A 13,969-nucleotide genomic window follows, 5' to 3' on the forward strand; every position below is an offset into this window, starting at 1 on the left:
CCCTCAATACCTAATTGTTGGCATTATACACGCTGGCAAGTAACGTTCCGCAGGCACTCGCCAAATCCAAATCACTCTATGTGAAAAAAAAGGTAAAACAACGGACCCGCATAATTGTAGCCCATTATCGTAAATATCGGTTGTCTGCAGAATTCTTGAACAAATTCTGAGTTCGAACACTCTCAGGTTCTTTCAGTTAGTAAAGCTTCTGTCCTGAAACCAGCAAGGTTTTAAAAAGCAGCGCTCGTACGAATTTCAGTTTGCCATTTTCTCAAATGATATCCAGCATCTGTGGAAGAAAGAAAACAGGCCGATGCTTTATTCCTAGATTTCCGTAAAGGATTTGACATGATACCCAACTGCAGACTACTGGAAACCGTCCGAGCCCGTGGTTTACTTTTTAAGTAACAGAACCCAGTATGTTGTCCTTCGATGTCTCTTCGGAAGCTAGGGTATCGGCTAGAGCGCCGCAAGGAAGTGTAATAGGATATGATTCCCCATATATATAAATGATGCGATGGACATGGTGAGCAGCAATTTACTGCAGTTAGCGGATGTCACAGTTGTGTGCGGGAAGGCGCCGTTGATGTGTGACTATATGAATAAACAAAATGACTTAGACACAATTTCTAGTTGGTGCTATGACCGGCAGCTTGGTCTGAGGCACGATATTGTAAGTTAATTTGGATGAATAGGGACAAACAATCATGTAGCGTTGCTAAACAGTGTGAAATGGAATCTCCATCAGGTCGTTAACAGGAGATCGTCGAAGTAGTTCATAAACGTGCTTTATTAGCGGTAGGTGCGATCAGCACCCAAGTGCTTCGTGAACTGAACTGGGAATCCCTGGAGGGAAGACGACGCTTTACTCGCGACGCATTGTTATGGAAATTTAGAGAACGTGAATTTGGGGCAGGTTGTAAAACTGTTCTACTGTCACCAACGTACATTCGCATAAGGACCACGAAAGTAAGACGGAGAAATTAGGGCTCGTACAGAGGATTTTAAATAGTCGTTTTCCTCGCTTCAGACTGGAACAGGAAAAGCAAATGACATGTAGTGGCTTGCAGAGTACGTATGTAGATAAGGAAGTGTAACGTTTTTTGTGCTTGAGGGCTTACGTGATACGTATCGCATGCAACTGTTTAGATAAAGGCAGTCTGTGGAACTGCGGTGTGATTATTCCGATAAGAGTGGCAATCGAGGTCAACTTGATAACACCGACAGCTTTAGTCATAGGCACATTTCCTTGACATCCAAGAAATGAATTTACGCAGTATTGTTAAAGAACGGGTTTTCCTAGTATGTGACATGATGGTAAGTGTTTTACATAACATTTAGTGCGATAATGATTTCTCTATCGTCGTCGTGGCTCAACCGAGCGGAATTTTTTGAAGAATGACTTATGGCACGGTGATGGAGATGTCTTTGAAGTCGCGATTGAACATCACACTTACTGAAATATTCCGGGAAACTGTGCAGTGGTCTAATCAATTTCTTTTAGAGACTGAAGATTTAAACTCTCGGTGGAAAAGATCTCCAATGGGGACTGTAGCTTCTATTCATACCCTGACTCAGCATCTCGATCAACAATAACCCCCTCTCTAAGTACGTTGTTTTGTTCTAGATCAAGAAGAATACACGTCTCCAGAATGAAATTTTCACTCTGCAGTGGAGTGTGCGATAATTTGAAACTCCCTGGCAGATTAAAACTGTGTGCCGGACCGAGACTCGAGCTTGCAAGTGCTCTACCATCTGAGCTAGCCAAGCACGACTTACGACCCGTCCTCACAGCTTCAATTCTACCAGTACCTCGTCTCCTACCTACCAAACTTCACAGAAGCTCATCTGCGAACCTTGCAGAACTAACGCTCTTGGAAGAAAGGACGTTGCGCAGACAAGGCTTAGCCACAGCCTGGGGGATATTTCCAGAATGAAATTTTCACTTTGCAGCGCGTGTGCGCTGAACGATCTCCCCGCAATATCCTTTATTTCAGGAGAGCTACTTCTGCAAGGTTCGCAGAAGAGCTTCTGTGAAGTCGGGAGGGTAGGAGACGAGGTACTTGCAGAACTGAAGCAGTGAGGACGGGTTGTGAGTCGTCCTTGGATAGCTCAATTGGTAGAGTACTTGCCCGCGAAAGGCAAAGTTCCTGAGTTCGAGTCTTGGTCCGGCACAGTTTTAATCTGCCCAAGAAGTTTCAAGCATATACGTGTCTGAATTAAAGTTTATACCAGATATTAGGTATATGAAAACACACAGATTACAGTCTCCACTCACACGCTGTGTGTGCGAGTTAATAATGCATCGACGGTGGTTGTTTGCGGATCGTGAGAACCAAGTTTTCCACAATCAGTCATGTGGCAGACATGTTCAGAGGTGGTCAAATCAGACCAGGAAAGCGGTGACAACCAATATGTTTGACAATAAATGTCTCCGCTGAAGATTTCACATCCCACGTAGTCTGTGATTTGATGGTTTCCATCTCAAATATGGCAGGCCAGTTCCCTGCAGGTGTTGTCTCAGTACTGTTGCCTCTCCCAACAATGTAGCTGTGTATTGAAAGCCATTGGACTGTAGTAACGGAGTGCAGGAACAGTTGGTTAAAACTTCCACTTGGTATAATGAATAGCAGCTCTCTTTATATGTAAATCAATATGCTTGCAAATGAGGTAAAGAATTCGATTGCAAGGGTGTGGAGAACACCTAGAACACATCGTATAAGTATTTAGGAGTAATGCTATTGAGCGATAGGAACGATCGCTTAAAATCAGTATTAGGGACGTCGAATGGAAGATTTTCAGTAAGCAAAACAGCCTAGGTTGCAAATGACGGCGGAAGCTATGTTTACGAGTTGGGCCTATTTGACGCAGCTATAGAATCTATATACGTGAAAAAAGTATAGCAGTAGATTAGGAGTATGGCCTTATCTAGCAAAACAAGGTGGTAAATATTTAAATGCTATATTGGAAATGAGAATGAAAGGGGACTTACGTTTTGGTACGACGAATAACGCATTAGTCATAAATAACCCAAATTTTGGTATAAAAAGAGATTGCTGCCAAAACCAGGAACAAAAAGCTAAATTCGTAGTGGAGTCACGAAAACAAATAAATAAAAAAAATAAAAAATGAATAAAACGATTCTTACCTTCGGCGAAGGGATGCGGCAGTGGTAAGATAGGGCCACACTTATCACCTTGAAATACAAATATTGGAAAGCAAATTGCAATTATCATGAATGCATAAAACATATGCACACGCTACGTAGAACTATCAGGGACGAGACTTCCAGCGCAGCGGATGAAAGTTCTGCTAAGTGTCCCTTCATGTGTGGGTGTAGAATAAATAAGAATAAAGTAAAATATATATATTGGTAAGTAAACACAATGAAAGTGAAAACCAGATTTAAAATAAGTGATAGAAGTGAAATATATACAACAGCAGATAAAGAAAGAATAAAATACCTAACACATGGCACCATCTTTTGGCATCAAGGGTAAAGACGAGACATACGTAAGTTGTACACAAACATTACAACTACAATACAAAACAGAATTATGAAAATATAAGACAGATGAGTCAACACCTTGAAAAGGAGAATTATTCCAGTGCTACTCTTTGAAATATTGTCGCCATTCGACCATGAAACATCTGATTCTCAGTAATTAGTTGATCATTAAGATTTAAGTCCTTAGCCTACTTCACAGTGTTTCACAATCTCCAGTTCCTCAAGCATAGTAAATTTTTTTGCTCCTGACTGTACGATACAAAATTTGGAGCGATTCTAATACAGGTTCAACGTGTCCACTAATCTTGACAACTATGAAATTAATTTTGCACGTTGAATTTCATTTGGAGTTAACGGCAGCGCAGGACAGTGTCATAAGCCGGCCGGAGTGGCCGTGCGGTTCTGGGCGCTACAGTCCGGAACCGAGCGACCGCTACGGTCACAGGTTCGAATCCTGCCTCGGGCATGGATGTGTGTGATGTCCTTAGGTTAGTTAGGTTTAATTAGTTCTAAGCTCTAGGCGACTGATGACCTCAGAAGTTAAGTCGCATAGTGCTCAGAGCCATTTTTTGACAGTGTCATAAGGCATTTCTTTGTTCAGGAGTCGCCGTTGATTCCTAATTGTGTGTTTTAATTTTAGACACAGATAGAAGTGTTAAGTTTGCTGAGTGCGCACACCATTCTACGTGTCCTGAAAGATCATTGCCGTGCTCGCCAAATATTCTCTTATAAGGATGAGAGCTGGTCTCTCAGGATGGGGCCGTATAAGGCTACGATTGTGGATGGGACCGTAATCAGTTACTCTAGGTTACACAACAAATACGTAAACTTTATTTAAAGAAATTAAAATTTTAAAACAGTCTTTTAAGAAAAACACAATTGACTGTATGACGGCTGAAGCCCTTATCACAGAAAAAATTCCCTAATTTTAGGGCCTCAGGCCAACAACAATAATTTCAAACAACGGCTAAAGGCCTGAATTAGAAGTCAGAAGAACAGTACCAAATAGCAGACATTTCAAGAAATACTTTGCTTTTAAAACAAATTTGATAAGAAAAACTTACTGTCACATGGCTGAAGGCCTTATCGCCAATTAATTCATCTCTGAACACTATGGGACTTACCTTCTGAGGTCATCAGTCCCTTAGAACGTAGAACTACTTAAACCTAACTAACCTAAGGACATCACACACATACATGCCGGAGGCACGATTCGAACCTACGACCGTAGCGGTCGCGCGGTTCCAGACTGTAGCGCCTAGAACCACTAGGACACACCGACCGGCTGGGCAGGTAAGCCAGCAACTTAGTGACCCCAGTAAAAACGGATAAGAAACAAGATTCCATAATCGCAATGACAAGATTTCAAGCAATAAACGGCTTAGAGGATCTGTCAGTAGATATAGAAGGCACATCCGTCAAGTTGGTACCACACTGAGTGCCTTATGTACAATGGGATTAGTCATATTTTTCCTTATAACTTGACGAAAACAGCACCTCGATATAAGAGGCGTATTCCAAAACTACGGTCCATTTGGTCATAAAAAGAAAGCCCTGAAGAAGAGGTTTTAATTGGCAATAATATTTTACTACATATCTACATTACTTTTCGACATAGTCACCGCTCCCATCTATACATCTTCTTTAACCCCTGTGCACCAAAGTCTGCGGCCTGGGAGTTAAACCAGTTGATATCGCCAGTCTTGAGTTCATCATCGTTTTGAAATACCTGTTCACCCAGCCACTTTTTCAAATGCAATAGGAGGAAGTAGTCGCTTGGTGCGAGGTCGGGACTGTGCAAAGGGTGCTCAAAAGTTTTCGAAAGAAAATCTTGAGTCTTCTTCTTGGTTTTGACTGTTGTGTGAGGGCATGCGTTGTCGTGAAGAAGGATTTTGCCAGAAAACAGTTTCCCGCGGCACCGATTTTGGATCGTACGTCTCAGTTTGGTCAGTGTTTCACAGTATACGTCAGCTGCAACTATTGATACATTGTCCATGAAATCAATCAAAACGACGCCATTTTCTTTGCAAAACAGGGTAGCCCATATTTTTCTATTCACCTACAGAGATTTTCAAACTGTTTCGGGTTGGGTGAACGTGAATGGCGCCCCCACATTGACTGTTGTTTCGATACTGCGTTAGGATACGATATCCGTCACTCGTCGCCCATAACAATGCGGGAAAACGAATCATCTTCCTCTCGTCTATACCCCTTCAAAAAGTCATGCGCTACACATTAGTTGCTCTTTGTACAGATCAGTGAGCAGTTTTGGAACCCACCTCGCATAAAATTTGCGATATTCAGCGATGTACAGTGACAGTCTTGTAAATTGAGGCTGGAGCAACATATTGGAATTCATCAACTGCACCATTAACCGACAATGGCCGTTCACTTCGAAGTTTTTGGTTCACTTGATCAACGATGTTTTAGGTCCGAACACACCCCATTGTTCATCACGAAAATTTGTGCGGCATTTTTGAAATTCTCGACACCATTTTCGACTTGTTTGTAGCACATTATTTCAGGTCAATACACTTGAAATAACTCGCGACACATTACAGCAGCTGATGATTTCTTTTGCTAGCAAAAATTTAATCACACCGCGCACTTCAAAAGATCTACGATTGTCTCTGTCGTTGTCATCTGCTCTCACCGATTGGCAAACGACTACTGTATCAAATCAAAACTGCAGTACTTACCCAAAGAGTTTCTAGACAGAGTTACATGTGAGGAAATTCATTCAGGACCACCATCAATTGATTTAATCAACTTTTGGAATACTTCTCGTATTTTATCATTCCGTTTATATCCGGGGTAGTCTGCCTTCGCTGCCTCACCTTGTATTCGTCGAAGCGGACGTCGATGATATAACGGGAGATCTTCTTCCCAGCTGGATTACCTGTGAGTCGATATCGCATATCGCATAGTCTCACAACAATGCAAACGGCCAGATTTAGGTCTCCACAGAAGCATCTAACATATATTCGACCACTGCAATACGGCAAGTTCATGCACGACTGGCAATTTTTCCATTCTCCGTGGGAACAACGGTGATTGATTCCTTCAGGCACAGATCTCAGTTTAGAGGGGGCAGGGGTTGATGGAGGACGGGAGTCGTGAACACTACCTCCAAATAAATATTTCAGTAACAGTGTTCGTAAGTTTACGTACACAAATTGCAAAATTTATCAGCTAACTTGCAGATAATAAATTACCATAAAGAGTCTGGAAAGCAGCAAGAAATGGTAGAAAATTCCAAGCTAAGATGTTCAAATGTGTAGGAGTTCTTAAGGGAGCAAACTGCAGAGGTCATTGATTCTAGACTTACACACTATTTAAACTAACCTGTGCTAAGAACAACACATACACGCAACCCGAGGAGGTCTCGAACCTCCGACGGGAGGGGCCTCGCAGTCAGTGACATGGCGCCTCTGACCTCGCGGCCACTCTGCGCGGCTTATTAAACGCCGTCTTTCACTTTCTTGCTCGAGTGAATGACTCTTCGTCCTGACTGCCTGCACAGAATACTGCTTTCAGGTAAAGGCGCAGCATCACACGCTGACCTTTATCCCCACCGACACGATCCGAGAGTCCACACCTAGAATGTTTAAGTCACTAGAAGCTGCGGAAGCCGAGACCAAAAGCGGATGAACTCCATTCCCACTAAGGAACACCTTGGTAGCCAGGGATGTGCGTCACACAGTTCATAGAGGTACGTATCATTTTTCGCCGAGTATTGTCCTGTTGAAAAGTGGCACCACCATTTCGTCGGATGAAAGGAAACGTGTGAGAATCCAGGATGACCGTGACGTACAGTTGATACGTAGAATTCACTCAGTCACTGCCTGGCGTCATCTGAAGCCATATCTGTTGGCTCCTCACAACAGGGGTAACTCGGAAGTAACATTGAATGATTGGTATATCTCCATAGGTTGCCACCACGCAAGCAGTCCATACTTCCCGGACAAGGCTTGGCACCAAACACGGGACTTGTGCAGCCTCCACATCGGGCTGTAATATCCTAGTCCATCTACTGCCAGTGTAACGATTGGGGCTGGACCACACAGAAGATGGGTTCTCGGAGGGCAGAGGCACATGTGGCGGGGTACATGTCTATGTAGTTCCAACATTTTCTTGGGATAGTACTAGCCAATCCTGACAATCCTTTATTTATATTTCTGTAAACAGTTTCGTGTAATTTCTACTAGTGACTAGCTGCAAAGACACCTATTCGTCTTCAAAGCAGACCTGGCTAAACGTGCTTACCAAGGGAGAATTCCACTGACGTATAGTTTTCTTGAAGAATCAAGTTTGCCAGGATCACAAGTAATTCTTTTTATTACTATTACCCGTTTCGACATATCGGCGTCGTATCTTGTAACGTCATTAGATGTACATGTTTTTGCAACGTTGAAAGTAACTTTGTGATGTTGCGTCAGACTGTAATAAAATGTGGCTGAAAACATCAGCATGATACAAATAAAATATTGCACATGTGAGATGCCGATGTATCCTGCCACTTTTTATTAGAAGTTGACGCAACATAACTATGTGACTTTCTGTATTGTAAACCGCGTGTACATCTAATAATCGTCATTGTCTTTTCGTTTCCCGTCGTTCCTCAGTTACTTGAAAATTCACGGACGTATGTTCCGTTTTTACAATTAAAAGAAAGGCAGTTTGTGTCCTGCCACACGCCTTTCGCTGTATATAATGTAGTGGTTACAAATATGTTGATATGTTAACCTTTGTCGTGTTTTTTTCCTTGTTATTCAGATTAGAAGCAACTTTAAGTTAGCGTTTGGTGGGACTTACAATTTCCAATTTTGCTAGCCCACGTGCATGACCATGGAGATTAACGCTGTAAATCGGCTGGCTGGAGTGTGGGGACCGAATGAACACATCTCCAGGACCACACATATGGACTAGCAACGTTGGAAATCATAAGTAACACCAAACGATAATTTAAACTCACGAAATTTGAGCTACGAAAGTTATTACTAGTCTGGAAAGTAAGAGAAAATGTAACATAACGCGGTATTTGTAACAACTACATAATGTATACAAACATGCATTCCAGGCCACTGAAGGTGCTTCATAAATAAGTGAAGCTAAATGCATTCTCATTAAACAAATTACATTTAAATGAAAAGAATGGAACATACCTCCGTGAACATATAACAATGTTACAAAAACGGTGATAACAGCGTAGTTCTCTCGAAACCGGCAATAGCAATAAAAAGAATTATTAACAATCTTGGCAAACTTGATTCTTCAAGACTATTATAACCTTCAGATCACCCACAACGACTGACACAGTGCTTTATTCCACTAACATACTTTGACAACATCCTCATAGTTATTCAATAGATAGGGATTGATATTACAAGTGTGATACAATCAACACATGAAACTGCACTGTGCTTGGTGCACAGAATGGTAATCCTACCATGTGGAGGCCATATGCGGTCGACCGGAAACACTCCAACATTCGGAACTGTCGTATATGAACTATGAATCTGGATCTTGCTGGATTAGACCAGCCGACTGAATGGAGATCCAAAATGAGACACCGTTCAGACATTGTCAGGAGCTGTGCTGCGTGTCTTTCAGAGTGATCACTCAACACATGACGCTGTAAACGACCCTTTCATAACCTACACAAACAACACTAATGCCTCTTTCGGCTGTTTAGTCTTTCACAGGTAACTGCAACAATTACATGAAAAAATCAAATGGTTCAAATGGCTCTAAGCACTACGGGACTTAACATCTGAGGTCATCAGTCCCCTAGACTTAGAACTACTTAAACCTAACTAACCTAAGGACAACACACACACATCCATGTCCGAGGCAGGATTCGAACCTTCGACAGTAGCAGCAGATCGGTTCCGGACTGAAGCGCCTGGAACATATACATTACAAAGGCGTTACATTTACATACACGCCAATTATGTATCATGGAGGAAGTTATACTAACATCCGACCCTGGCTTCCGTCTGCTTCATTTTTTCTTTGTCAGGCAATCTATATCAGGAAAGGAGAAAAGAGAATCAAAAGAGACTTGATCGGAAACGCAAAATTTCAGAAAAATTGTAGAAATCCGCATTATCATTCTGTCATTTGGCACGAAAGTGTAGAATGCGGCATTGTGAGGTATTATATTTTTCACTTCTCAGGTCGAGTCCCTTTCCTATTTCCTTTCTTGTAATATTCTGCTTTCTCATCCCTTAACCCAAGGCTTCTGGCTTCTTCGTGGTTGTGTGGGAGACACAAACGAATGCAGGAATCATTTGCATGTCATAGCGGTAATACCAATAGTATGTCCTAGCTGTGAAACGAACCAGTTATACAGTTCCTAACTGGAAGGGATCATCACACTTGTCAAATCTTTTAGCATTTCATTTATGAATGGAACTTCACAATCACGTGCAGGAGATAAGCGTTCCGAGAAAACCTGATTCTTATCGCGGGACAAGGGATATATATTTGTCAGGCGCTGCGCTCGTTAACAGCAATCATCCTTCGATTGAGTGTAAGGTAAGACTAATATGACTTACGGTTTATCTGTGTTCTGTTCTCCCCTTGATTGTGTAATGGAGAGCGACTGAATATTTGCTCGAACTATAACTTCCCGTTTCTAAAATCGATGTGAGTCTTTTCTCATGCAAAGCAGCTGAATTAATCAGTAGTTTTTGACATGTGTATTTTACGATGTGCTGGCTGTTAAAAGTGATACACGAGTATACAAATGTACAGTTCTTGTTATTGCTACGTTGTTCCTTACGTTTGGAACTTCCTGCTATAGACAGTGCAATTTTTTCATTTTATTTTATTTCCAATATTTGTTTCTATTGTGTTATAATTTGTACATTATCACTATTGATGACCGTTGAGTTTCTGATTTTAGTTATGTGTCTTGTTCGTTTCCATCCAGTCACTGTAGCCTGGTCTCATTTCATTATCCTGAAACGTAATGACAATTATTTTACAGCGGGAAAGGACGCGAGATCTTCACGCACAGACGACTGTCTCCTTTAAACATTGATGGGGAAGATAATAGGATTTGACCTATTCAGAGGAACTATTCCGAAGTTCGCTTCAATTGGTCTGTGGAAACAATAAGGTTTCGAACGTAACGGAAAGTTTTTGTTTCTAGAGCCGTCACTTTTCTCAGGCCATGTAACTTAATGAAACTTTTGCTAAAATGTCGCCACCGATGAAATTTTTAAAATTGTCCATGGGTATGTGCTGATGGTTTAATATCAAGAATATATCTTACTACTTGTATTAGCTAAATTGTTCGATGGAATTTAGTACAATGGTAATATATCTCTAGCACAATGACGATGATTTTGAATTTAAAAATACTCAGTAAATGATATATACAGTCTGGTTACTGTGCCGTCTGTACAGATATAGATAACCCAAAGAACAGGAATTTCACGAAGGACAACCTGTGGGCAAAATAAATTGCCTCATATTAGAGCATTGCTAAGAAACTGTTCTCACACAGTCAGAATTTTTTTTCAAGGTCTGTATTGCTCTACCGCTAAAACGGCCACCCAGTCATCCACACCAAATTGAAACTTAACGGCTTCGAGGGACACAAAAAATTGATTTTCAGTATTTCCAACAGTTATTGACCAAATCCGAAAATTTAAAATGCTTCTATAACCTACTCATTAAGAGGTGTAATCCTATGTTAATAGTTAACACATTAAGTCAAGAATTAAATTTAAATACCATATGGCTTGAGGCATCACATCTCATGGCGCGCAAATTAGTAGTATTATATTCATCCAGTATTTGAGAAATGTAGCAGTTAGCAATTTTAAAACTCTTTAAAAATAATTTCAAACAATTCGAAATTTTTCTTCGCTGATACTCCCCCACCCTCCTCCTCGCAAAATAATGAAAGAAAGAAAGAAGAGGTTTTCACTTACAAACTTTCGTTGCTTGTGCAGTAAAACTTGAACATCAGGTGTCATACCACTGCATGTACTTACGAAATGGTAATATCACAATACAACACATAGCTTTGGGAGAAATTTCTTCATCAGTAGTAGGTGTGAAAAAGTAGCTCCTCCTAGAACGGAAAGCAAAATACTCAGGCTACATTCATCAAACGTTTTATAAAGCTAAGTGTGGGCGGGCGGGAATTGGGGAGAGGAAGATTAGTGGTGTCGACAGAAGGTAGAGAGATGTATTATGTATTATCGTAAATCTATCAAAATTAAGCTTTTGATACGGTTCAAAAACAAACTGCGTGTTTGTCACCTTTCTAATTATATGGCTAAAGAGGGACATGATTAATGGTCCTATCAAGACTGTAAAGAAGCTTGCTTGTTCAGGGAAGAAATGCAAGGAATCCCTGTGGAAACAGGAAGATGACTACAAAATATAATACCATTTTATTTTTGTTCTGTCACTGGGAACTGTATTCAACAAAGTCGTGTCTCTAAAGCCTCTACGACAAAAATCAATTACATTTTCCTGATGGTTCCAAGCACTTGAAGAAGAAAAATAGTTGGTATATTCTGATTTGAAACATATAATTCTGGAAAACAACCCATTCAAACGTAGTTCGTAAGCATTGAACAAATGAACCAGAAACTTTAATGAAATTATTTGAGCAACAGAATTCTTACCTACCAACTAATTTGTACTAGAGGAGATAATTTTTGCAGGGGTAGTTGTCTTCTTATACCGAAGCTGAAAAAGTTCCCTATTATTGTCACTTTTAAAAACCGAAATATTTCTGAGAAACGTGTCAGTTTCACTCATGAACTGCATTGACAAAACCATAAAAGATCATGGTGTCAAGAGTTCTATGCTTATAACTCTTCAGCAATCCACAGCGTCATGAAATGACAGGCTCTATAATCGGTTAAAAATATTATGTACATTCAATATTCGTAGAACCAAATTCTGTATATCACAATGGCATTTAGGATGTGTTTTTATTGAGCATACTCCTAGTTCCTAATTTTAGCGGTGTGCCCACTGTTTAAGCTGCCCCAAAAACATCAATAAATAGGTAATTACTAACAACCTATTCAACACATAATGGTGAAATTCAAGATACCAACGCTTGTAATATACTCCATCCAAAGATAACCAAAAATTTACATTTTTGGGTAAAAAGTCCGTTTCGGCTGGTAATTGTTTAACGTAGCATAAAATGAGTACCTCATTTTAAGTTTGTGTAAAAATATGGATAGAAACATTTTTTGTACAAGTAATTTTATTGTTTCTCAAATTATTCTCCTGTAAATGAAATAAAATACCGCATGCATTCGAAATAGTTCGGGTTACGTTTCACCCAATCTAATGTTGAGAGGACTGTCGATAAGGAAGGACACAAGTTATTCTCGTCACTGTTCATGCATCTCTTATTTGACGTGCGGGGAAAAAAGGTAGTGGCTAGTCATAATGTGAGGTGAATACGGGCAATGAGACATTAATGCTGTGCTTTCTCCGTTAAAAAACCAATTGTTAACGTTCTAAGTGACAGCTTAGCGTACCTTACTTCTACGCGATCCTCCAAAGCTATGGTCTCAACAAGTCTACTGTTGCTAAAGAAACAACAGATCATGATCTTGGTTTTGTTTTTTCTTTTTTTTTTTTTGCCTCGGTTCAACTTTGAACAGCGAAACCGTTGTTTGCTGCTTGGTTACCCGCTCGTAAAAATACATCAAATTTTCATCTTGTGTTAGAATATTGCGAACCGAATTTCATTTTCTCGGTCGAATTTTACATGGATTTCGTTGTACCACTCGACACGAGCTCATGTTTGAGATTCAGAAGAATTTGCTCGACCCATCGAAAACAGGTCTTTGCTAAGTATTTATGCCAAACCAAATGTACAGCAGTTTCGATATTCGTAAAGGTGTCTCTGTCTCTCTCGTGGTAAATCGCATGCAAAAGCCCTTTAATCACGCTGCACATAACATCGACGGTGTTTGCAAAGAGAACCGATTCCCGGGACTTTGTTTTTATACTGCCTTGAGCTATTAATCCTGATCGTGTAAGTAGTAAGTTTGATGGGACACGTGGTTTGACTATGTTCATACGTTCGTACACATAGGCTAACGAAAAATCTGTCTGTCTGAAATTAGTTTCAGTTCAGAGTAGAGCACGTGAGTGTTTTCCTTGATTTCTAATCACCTCCGAGAGTAAAATGGTTCTGAGCACTATGGGACTTAACATCTGTTGTCATCAGTCCCCTAGAACTTAGAACTACTTAAACCTAACTAACCTAAGGACATCACCCACATCCATGCCCGAGGCAGGATTCGAACCTGCGACCGTAGCAGTCGCGTGGTTCCGGACTGCGCGCCTAGAACCGCTAGACCACGGCGGCCGGCCTCCGAGAGTATTTAACTTGTCTTGTGATATACTAAATATCGCGTATTAAGGATTGAAATGTATTACTCGCCCTGAAAGACCGGAAATGAA

Source organism: Schistocerca gregaria, chromosome 2 (genome assembly GCF_023897955.1).
Source record: "Schistocerca gregaria isolate iqSchGreg1 chromosome 2, iqSchGreg1.2, whole genome shotgun sequence".
In the NCBI taxonomy this organism is placed as follows: Eukaryota; Metazoa; Arthropoda; class Insecta; order Orthoptera; family Acrididae; genus Schistocerca; species Schistocerca gregaria.